Consider the following 10,489-nt stretch of genomic DNA (forward strand, 5'->3'; position numbering starts at 1 on the left):
TAATATGCGCTGTCATTTATTTTTCATTTTTCAAATGGAATATTTTAACAATATTTCAAATTCCTATTACCGAGAGAGAACTCTTAATGTGAATTTATAATAAATATTATAATAAGTGATGAAGTATTATCAACGTCCTTGATTTAAACCAACGTCGGAGTTTCGAGCAATCGAGGATATTAAAAAGCAACGAGCATTTACTTTAAATCGTTTCTCTCGTCGTCGTCATTGTCGGCTGAAAACGATTATAAAATGGCGTCGCCAAACGAGCGTCCGTAGCACGATAACGACGTCCATTAATAATTTCAAACAAAACGCTCGGCTTGTCTCTTTCACCGAGCATACGAACATTTCGTTCGTCGAATTCTTTCACGTTCGACCTCGTTCGAGAAGGAATCGTGGCGATTACCGAACCGTTCTCAACTTCGTTACGCGATCGCTATTCGAAGGATAAAAAAGGAGAGAATTTCGAAATTCTCTAAAAGCCAAAAGGTTTTAGCACATACCATCACGTGATGACCGAACATTCAACTTTCGATCAATTCCTTTGACGTATATCTCGCGATCAATTATTGCTACAATTCGAATATGTCCGCTAATCCTATTTCTAACAAATTATTCACACATTATAAAATAATACATTATTTCCTATAATAATCAGATTTAAATATTCGAAATAATTCATTATTTCGTAGAACCAATTCCTAAATCTATACCATTTATAAATTTATATCTATGAAATATTACAAAATATGAAATATTACAAAAAAAGCATTCTATACAATAAAACATAATTTTTTTCAATATAATTTCAAGGAGATATGATCATAAAACTCGACATTCCATAACGATCCGGTTTCTTTTTTATCTTTTCCTTTTTCCTTTGCATTTCCGTTTCTAATAATTCTAATAACATAACCAATTGATTAAGTGTAACGGATAAAGATAATCGAATATTAAATGGAGATAGCGAAATAGAAATCGAAGGTTCTTTAAAACGAAAGAGAACGTATATAAGTACCTACATATACATAAACATATATATATATATATATGTGTGTGTGTGTGTGTATGTGTCATGTATAGAAAAAGTAGAGGATGAAAAATCGAGGGTCAGCAATGTGTATGTACGCACCTTGCGAAAGTAGTATTAACAACAAAGGCGGTATATATCCCAGGGTCGAGAAAGGTACTTCGCAAAGGAGTAGACGGGCTCCCTGCATAAATACATAACGCGTGCGAGTTGCACCTGTAAATACATATAGACACGCATACATAAAGAAGAACGCACACGTGCACGGATATGAACGCACGAACGTGGAGAATGTAGTAGCAGGTAGTTAGGTTGGTAGATTGGTAGGTAGAAAGGTAGGTAGGTAGGTAGGTAGGTAGGTAGGTAGGGAGGTACGTACGTACGTACGTAGGTAGATAGGTACACATAGTGTATAGGAGAGGTATCGACGGAAATGCAGGTGCACCGTGCAGATATCAAAACGATGCATGGAGAAGGAAAACTTCCTACCCTAAGGTACAACTTTCCAAGTGGTGGAAACTGTTGAAACCTGATCGTGATTACCTAGTATCATCTATTAATTTTAACATGATTAATGGTTTATTATTAATGAGATCATATCGATTTTGTATGTTAGTTCTCCTAACTAATACGATGATTAGACTCATCTATGCAATTTTAAAAAAGGAAGACTAGAAAAAAGAAATGAATCAATTAATAAATGAACGAATGAACGAATGAACGAATGAACAAAGAAACTAAGAAAAATAAAAGAAGAGTTAAAAAAAACGTTAAATACAACAATGCATTACTTTAAAAGCAAAATTTGCAAGAAGGAGTAACAACAACGTAAGGTATTTTAGAAGCTATTCCTCTTCTAAAATTCCTAAGGAAACTAATTCTCTTGAGTAGAGAGAACTAGACACCGGACAGGAAGAGTTTCTCCTCGTATCTTGTCACACGAGAAATTTCCGTTTCATCGAGCTCGTCTCTTGTCTCTCTCACTCTCTCTCTCTCTCTGTCTATCTATCTATCCATCTCACTCGTACTCTTTCTCTCATTCTCTCTTTCTCTCTCTCTCCCTCTCTTTTACACATACAGAGAGAGATAGTGAGAGAGAGAGAGAGAGAGAGAGAGAGAGAATTTCGTGAACGACAAGAAGTCGTCGTTGTCCCTTGAAAATGAAAAATTTACGAGCTTTACCATATCACTCCCCACCCCTTCCCCACCCACCGCTCCGTCCCCATCGCGATAAAGTTTCGTATGCCTTTCGTTCGACGCGTTTGACTTCCCCAAAATTCCGAACCGCATTTTCGTCGAGTGAAACGCATTTCATCGTCCTTCCAGAGAGACCCGTATATCGTCTTCTATCTCTCTCTCTATCTATCCATCTATCTGTCTATCTATCTTTCTCTCTTCTTGTCTCTTTTCATCTATCCTTTTTTTTTTTTTTTTTACTTTTTATCTTTTCTATTTCATCGGTCGTCGACGATAAATCGAGAATTTATTGCGGCACTGTACTTACAGTTGATGAAAAATATTTTATTCATATCGATAAAAAAAAAAGAGAGAGAGAGAGAGAGAGAGAGAGAGAGAGAAAGAAATAAAGAACGAAAGAGAGAGAAAAAATGAAATTAATTTTACTGTAATACGATTAACAATTACATAATGCAAATTACAAAAAAAATACGATTAACAATATAATGTATCGAAGAATTACGATGGGAAATAAAAGTCAACAAATATTTGAAATACATTTAATATATAAAAAGAAAAAAAGAAAAAGCACTTTTAAGTAAACTTCGTACGATTTAAAATAAATACAGAGTATCCTGTTATATATACATATGGAGAAAGAAAGGGAGAGAGAGTGAGAGAGAGAAAGTGTAGAAAAAATAGGGGTGGGATGAGACTGGATATAGTAATAATACATATTATGTATTATACATCTCCTGTAGATAAAGTTGTAAAAAGGATATAATCGATACTGCCAATCAATAATTCAAAGAGCTGTAAATTAAAAAGAATTGAAAAATATAGAATAGAGAAAAACGAATTTTCGTTTTTATCTCCTACTTCTCACGAATAATAATAATAATATTAATAATAATAATAATAATAATAATAATAATAATAATAATAATAACAATAATAATAATAATATTAATAATAATAATAATAATAATAATAATAATAATAATAATAATAATAATAATACTCTTTTAATTAAACGATAAGAATGTTTCTTTTTCTTTTTTCTTCCCATTATTTTCTTGTTGCGTTCTAACGAATAAAAGAGGAGAAAAAGAAAAAGAAAAAGAAAAATGAAAGTTAGAAGATTGTTCGATATATTAAAAAACTTAACGCTTTAATATAATTAATAAAGAAAGAAAGCAAAAAAGGGATAAAAATTAAAAAAAAAAAATAAAAAGAAAAAAAGAAAGAAAGAAAGAAAGAAAAAAAGAAACAGGAGAAAAAAAGATACCGAGTAGCGTGGTATAAACGGCAAAAGCTATTATGAAAATTTCACCGTTTCTATAAAGAGTAGTGACTTTCCAAGTTTTTATTATGGTTATCTAGAGCTGACCGGTAGAAAGCGTAAAATCTATCCTAATAAATGACTACATAAAACGCAGATACATAAGCTTGAAGAGAATTTATGCGATAAACACGCATATACAGTATCCAATATAAATCTCGATACCTCGATATATTCTTTATCGTAGAATCATTCTCTAACGACTTGTTATAAAGAATCTATTTCCTGTTATATATGTTATTTTTATCGAGTCGCATTCTATCGTAGACAGAAACAAACAGTCAAGATAATTCTGAGAATTATTAAATCGAGGATAAGAGAAGGAAAAAAAAACAAAAAGGAGTAAAAAGAAAAAAAAGAGAAAAGAAAGAAAAAACAGACAATAAATAATTGATTTGAAATACAAAGAAATAATATAATTTAAATATTTCATATAATAATTCTACGCACTGATATACCAGATAATTATGAAACTGATCCAGTAAAAAAAAAATTTTTTACAATTTACATTACGTTATGATAATTAATTTTTATTTTGTAAAAAAAGAAAATCACAAAATAAAAAATATCATGTAGGTACTTATTAATATATATATATCAGTATAGCTTAATTAATATATATTACTATATATAATTAGTATATAATTAGTGTTATATATATATAGTAATGGCTTTAGTTTTATATATATATATATATATATATATATATATATATATATATTTATACTAAAGCCACTTTTTATAATCACCAGCTGATATAAAAACGCTTTTAAAGTAGCGAAACTGTAATCAAAAGTTATAATTAAAATTTAACGATTAAAAAGCACGAGAAAATATAACAACAAGGACTCTATAAAAAGTCACTAACACTGTTGTCAATTTAGATTTTATATAAAACGGGGGCTACATAGGAATATCCATCGTTAATTAAAGCGATTTATATACAAAACGTTTTCGAGCTTGTTAACAATAAAAAAGAAAAAAGAAGCAAAAAGAAAAAAAAACAAAAAGAAAACAAAAACACAAAAAAGAAAGAGACAAAGAAAAAACTTTTTACACAATCGACAAATCATTGGGCGTGAGTAAAAATGAAATTTTGAAAATATAAAAGAAATGACGCTTTCTGTAAGAGGAGCATGCGCCTGACCTTGAAACCATGGAGCTATTAAAAAAGATGACATATATTTTTGTCGCAAAACAAAAAAAAAAAAGAAAAACAGAAAATGATAAAGAAAAAGATGGACAGCGACGTGAGATTAAACGAGTTCATGGAACTCCACGTTATAACATTTTTTTTCTCAAACAAAATATTTGCCAAACATTTTTCTCATCACGATATATTATGATGTAATTCAATTTTTATTGAAATACAAAAATTGTTGGATTTTTTCCTGTATCTAATTGACTGCACAAACGTTCAATATAAATTTATTAATATTCAATAATTATTACAATTTATTTATACAATACGTTGATAAATTATACTTATACGAAAATAATCGGATTTTTTTTTCCCTATATATCTAATTTACTATATAAACGTTCAATATAAATTTATTAATATTCAATAATTTTACAATTTCTTTATACAATACGTTTATAAATTATATAAATATATGGAAAATAGTTGGATTTTTTTCTATATATCTACTTTACCATATAAACGTTTAATATAAATTTATTAATATTGAATAACTTTACAATTTCTTTATACAATACGTTTATAAATTATATTTATACGTTACAATCTATACTTTTCATAAATAACTAAATAACATCACTATTGATATATACAACATTCGAATTGGAAACGATTTAAATTATTATTCGTATATAGAAAAAGAATAAAAATGCACTGACAAAGAAAAAAGAAGAAGCAAATAGAGCGAAGGAGGAAAGAGAGAAATATTGAATATAAAATTCATTATTCCCGTTCTCATTTTTCGCGTAGTTCATCGAAATTCGAAAGAGAAATAAGAAAGCAAGACATGAATGATGATCAATGATACATACGATTTAATAGATATCGTTTAAATATTTGCAAAATAAAAATGAACGGGCTCGACGATATGAACGAATCGATCGGAAGGATTAAGATACGTTTATTAGTAATGATGATAAAGATAGAAAAAGAGAGAGAGGAGAGAGAGAAAGAGAGAGAGAGAGAAATGAAAAGAGAGAGACAGAGAGAGAGAGAGACAGAGACAGAGACTGGATCGATGAACGTGTAATTGCTGCTCGAAGGGAAAATGCTGGCAAAGCTGAGTATCGTCGATGCTGCTGAAGTAACACGTTCGTCCCACCCTCGACAGGCTAATAACTTTTCCAAGAGAAGTTAATTAATACTCTCCTCTCTTTCTTTCTTTCTTTCTTTCTTTCTTTCTTTCTTTCTTTCTTCCTTCCTTCCTTCTTTCTCTCTTTCTCTATCTCCATCTCGACTCACCAACAAACGAAGGAAGATCGAGTTCGTTACGAGTCCGAACCGGAGATGAACTTCCGTAGGATTCATCATTGATCCTTCTTTTTATCATCTCTCTCTCTCTCTCTCTCTCTCTCTCTCTCTCTCTCTCTCTCATTATCTTTGTCGTGCGTATAAAAATAAAAACGTATATCTATTATATTATTATGCACGTTCGATAATGTCAAAAACATTCGACCTCTAAAGGTAAATCTTTCCTTCTTTCTGTTTTTTCTTTTATTCTTTTTTTTTTCTTTTTTGGGAGAGTGGATAGGAGACTGGAATCGGGATTGTTTTTTTTTTTTTTCATTGTAATCAAATCTTTATTGTTTATTATCGTCAAATATATATCGCAAAATTTATTCTACAGCTATATTATTTATCACTATAGTCAAATATATTCATACCAATGATTTTTTGTATTTGTGTAAAAGAAGATCGTAATTATTTTCATTGTCGTTCATTTTCATCTACAGAGTCGTTCCGATGATAGACGTATATACGTGGTATTACCAGATCTTGAAAAATATTTTCCTACTTTTCAAGGACATTCGAGGAAACCTATATTTACAATTGTCAATGGATTTGGTATCTGTGGTAAAGAAAAAAAGAAAAAAAACGAAAGGAAAAACAAAATAAGAAAGAGAGAAAAAAAGTTATTGAAATTATTAAATCAGTATCGTGCGATACTGCGCAAATGTATTCGAACAGCTTGTATCAAATAGATAACGAGATTATTCACGATAGATACATTGACTAGAACATTATTTTCGTCATCCTGTCTGAGGGAAATTTGATTAATGATCATAAATTCATAAATACCGAAGGATTCTTTTGAAAGTCTTTGAAATGAAAAAAAAAGGGGAAAAAAAAAAAAAAAAGAAAAAAATACTTATCTAAAATCACTTTCTAAACTTGTCCTTGATGAAAGATACAAAAAAAAAAAATGAAGAAAAACAATTCAAAAAAAAAAAAAAGGAAAAAGAAACGGAATAGAGAAATATTGAAATGACCATGCTACGAAATATTCACGCGTTAACTGTTACAGAGAAAACTGGTTTCTATAATCTAAATCTCACGAAGCAACCTCTTACTTATGTTGTTATCGACATAACCTCGAATATTACGTAATCGAAAATAGCGAAGAGTTTAATATTTGGTGGGGGTTGCAGTTTAAAAGAGGAGGAAAAAGAAGATAAAAAAAGGAAAAAAAAAAAGAGAAAAAAATAAACAAAAAAAAACGCGACCTCCAGCTGGACTTTCACGTTCAAATCGAAGTTACTAAAAAGTTTTACTTTATAAGACGTTCTCCATTTTAATACAGCTTCCGAGAAACTGAGTCTTTGTTTTCCTCTACCGAGAACAACACAGAGCGATTCAAAGCGTGAAAAGCGTCACGAACGAGGAAACTCGTTAACGGTTTTTCCACGCTATATTCTTCGATATTCCCCGATGTATAGCGACAGCATATTGTTAGATCTAAGGAATTTGAATTATGGGAATTAAAAAAAAAAAAAAAAAAAAAAAAGGAAGAAAGAACCAGGAAAAAAGAAAATATCATTCAAGAACAAAACGACAATTTTATTTTGTAACTATCTTACCTCGCATGAGAAAATCAAAGAAATATTTGGTGTATCGTGAAAAAAAAAAAAGAGAGAGTCTTATTCTATAACAAATAAAATTATTAAAATTAATTAATTCATAAATTAGGTTATACGTCACATTGTACATTATTACGATGGAAAAAATGAAAATCGTACGATCTACGATAATTATTATAATAAAAGTTGTAAATTAAAAATAACTTTTCATTCATAACATAATAATAAAGTAACACGACGATAGTAAGATATCAATTTCCCCGTTATTAAGCGATTTAAATGAAAACTATTAAAACAATGGAAGTTTGTTTCGTAGAAATCGGCGCGCGATTTGAATCGTTTCATTAAAGTATTTGCGATCTTTTAAATGTTATACGCATTTAAGAGGAATCATAAACGAGAATATGTTTTCGAGTATCGTTAAAACGACTTATTATGACTACGTCTTCGTACAAAGGAAGATAAAAAAAAATAAATAAATAAAATGAAACGATGGAAAGTGAAAAAAAAAGAAAAGAAAAGAAAAGTAAAGATCTCTTCGATCGTTCGTCAAAGGTAAGGAAAGAAGGAACACTTACCGAAAGCCATTAAATCATATTGTCCAACGAAGAAAAACGTTCTTTTTCTTCGTGAAAATATCAGGAACAGTTATCGGCGTTATCCAGTAAGGACAAGGAAGGTCAAGAAGCGAAGAAAAAAAGATGACTGGCTGTTCTCCTCTCGACGATCTCTCACGGAGCCACGAAAGATCCTCGAACTTGAATCTGCTTGAATCTCCTTCCTCGAGATCTTTGTTCACAGGAAAGAGAAAGAGAGAAGAGAGAGAGAAAGAGAGAGAGAGAGAAAGAAGAGAAAAAGAAGAAAATAAAAGAATAAAATAGAGAAAGAGAGATAAAATACACTTAAAAAAGAAAGAAAGCAAGAAAGAAATAAGGAAAGAGAATAGTAAAAGATAATTACAGGTAAAAATGAACTAACAGCCGGTTTCGGAGCACGCGGCGTTGACAACGAGTAGTTAGGTTTGCTCTAACCTAAACCGAGAGCTTCAGCTGCATAGGGGTGGTAGGTCGTTCGCACGAGAAAGACAAGGACATGAGTAGGGGGAGAAAGAGAGAGAGAAAGAGAAAGAGAGACAGAGAGAGAGAGAGAGAGAGAGAGAGAGAGAGAAAAAGACAGAGAAAGAAAAAGAAAAAAGAGTAACGATACTTAAAGAAAGAGAAAGAAAGAGAGACAATAACACAGACACACACACACACGGATAAGGTTCGAATAAGAAGCACAAGATGTGGTAAAATGCTAAGAACACGATCGTCCTTGTTTCCTCTTGTAATATCTCGCGAGGATAACAGAAAGAGAAGCGAAACTTCTCTACGACGAGGCATCCGTCGAAGGACTGCCATCCTACCCGCGCGTCCCTCTACTACCATAACCCCCCACCACTGTCATACCCGATACTACGCTTGGGCATAGGAGTGGGGGTAACCCGATGCTCCATTGGTGGGGAGTCGCAACCCAGCGAGAGAGATTCCCAGACCTTTCGTCGGCCAGGTGGCGCAAGGCTTGCTAAGGGGAAGTACGAGCGAAAGAGTGAGACAGAAAAACACGGCGCCAACAACGGACGGCATCGCCCAATCTCAGAGAAAGCGAGAGGGATGATATCGTGGACAGGTACGTACACGTTATCCTCTTTCCCACCGTCCTCTGTCATTTATTTATTTAACGAGAAAAGGCAAACTGTCTCCTGTCTCGTTTCTTTCTTTCTTTTATTTTTCTTATTTATCCAACAATCATGTCTGACAAATAATCTTAATCATAAGAATTATTATATTTGAAACTATCTGTTTTTAACGATTAACGTAACTTAACAAAGTACGCGTAAGGAATACGAACATAATGTTATAGATGGTAATTTTGCTTTTTTTTTATATTTTCTTTTGTTTTTTTTTTCTTTTTTTTTTTTTTTTTTTTTTTTTTTTAACAAGTCGCGCATAAATCGGATTACTTTTTTCTCTTCGATTGTGCGTTGAGAAATATTAAAAAATGATTGGATTTGTTTTATAATAATTTTAAAAATGTTCGAAAAGTATAAGTTCGATCGTAGATCGTAGGGTTCCCGTTTCGGAAGATGCCAGTACTGATCCCCGGTTAAGTTGGTCGTTTGGTGGGGTTAAAGTTGAGGAGAGAAAGAGAGAGAGAGAGAGAGAGAGAGAGAGAGAGAGAGAAAGAGAGAGAGGAGAAAGAGAGAAAGGAAAAAGAGAAAGAGAAGAAAGAACGACCACCGAGTCGAACGACCGGTCGAGTTTGCGCACTGGACAAAGTATGACCGAAGTATGAACTTTTTCCGTGTTCCACTGAGGTCGACCGTGCGCCTCGTAACTGTCACAGGTATATCTTTCTTATGTTTCCTGATCTACCTTACCGACCGAACAACACTCTTACTTATCAAACAAACTTTATTCATTCATTAGATCGATTAAACGTATCGAATTATTGTAAAATAGCTTTTTATCCAAATAATTACAATTTGATAATTCGATCTATAAGATAATAATACATTCTTTTCTATTCCATTGATTATGATATATATCTGTTCGAGCATTTAAGTACATTGAAAAAATTGAGGTTATCTTTTTCTTTCGATCTTACATTAGAGAGTCATTACGACATACTTTTACAATTACATATAATCACGTATATACACCGTTACATGTTGACTAATAAATTGCAAAATTTATGTATATATAATATACTTGAATATTAAATTACTCGAATACTTTGAGCCCTAGTTATGATCGCATAGTTCGTGTAGTTTGAGAACTAGCCGGGGTCAAGTTCGCAAAAATGTCACGTGAGATCGATCGGCGTTACGATCGAGTTTC

General features: G+C 31.7%; 1 protein-coding gene and 1 long non-coding RNA gene across 4 annotated transcripts in view; one reads left to right on the plus strand and one right to left on the minus strand.

Annotated features, from left to right (window-relative positions):
- Positions 1–9,162, minus strand: part of alpha-Man-IIb (alpha-Mannosidase class II b) — a 184,857-nt gene extending 175,695 nt beyond the window's left edge. Inside the window, exons 1-2 of one of the 2 annotated variants that reach the window (XM_035881548.2) lie at positions 8,571–9,162; positions 8,189–8,399 (exon numbers count right to left, since the gene is read on the minus strand). The gene's annotated coding sequence lies outside the window, so the exon portion shown is untranslated. Of the gene's footprint in view, positions 1–8,188 lie in introns of both variants that reach the window. The other variant, XM_035881546.2, reaches the window with a different exon arrangement.
- The window catches only part of LOC118448383 (uncharacterized), a 39,991-nt gene continuing 38,413 nt past the window's right edge, over positions 8,912–10,489 (plus strand). The window contains exon 1 of one of the 2 annotated variants that reach the window (XR_014982194.1): positions 8,912–9,278. This is a non-coding gene — a long non-coding RNA (uncharacterized LOC118448383). The remainder of the gene's footprint in view (positions 9,279–10,489) is intronic. The other variant, XR_004840161.2, reaches the window with a different exon arrangement.

This window comes from Vespa mandarinia, chromosome 5, assembly GCF_050613455.1.
Source record: "Vespa mandarinia isolate Hongniang chromosome 5, ASM5061345v1, whole genome shotgun sequence".
Lineage (NCBI taxonomy): Eukaryota > Metazoa > Arthropoda > Insecta > Hymenoptera > Vespidae > Vespa > Vespa mandarinia.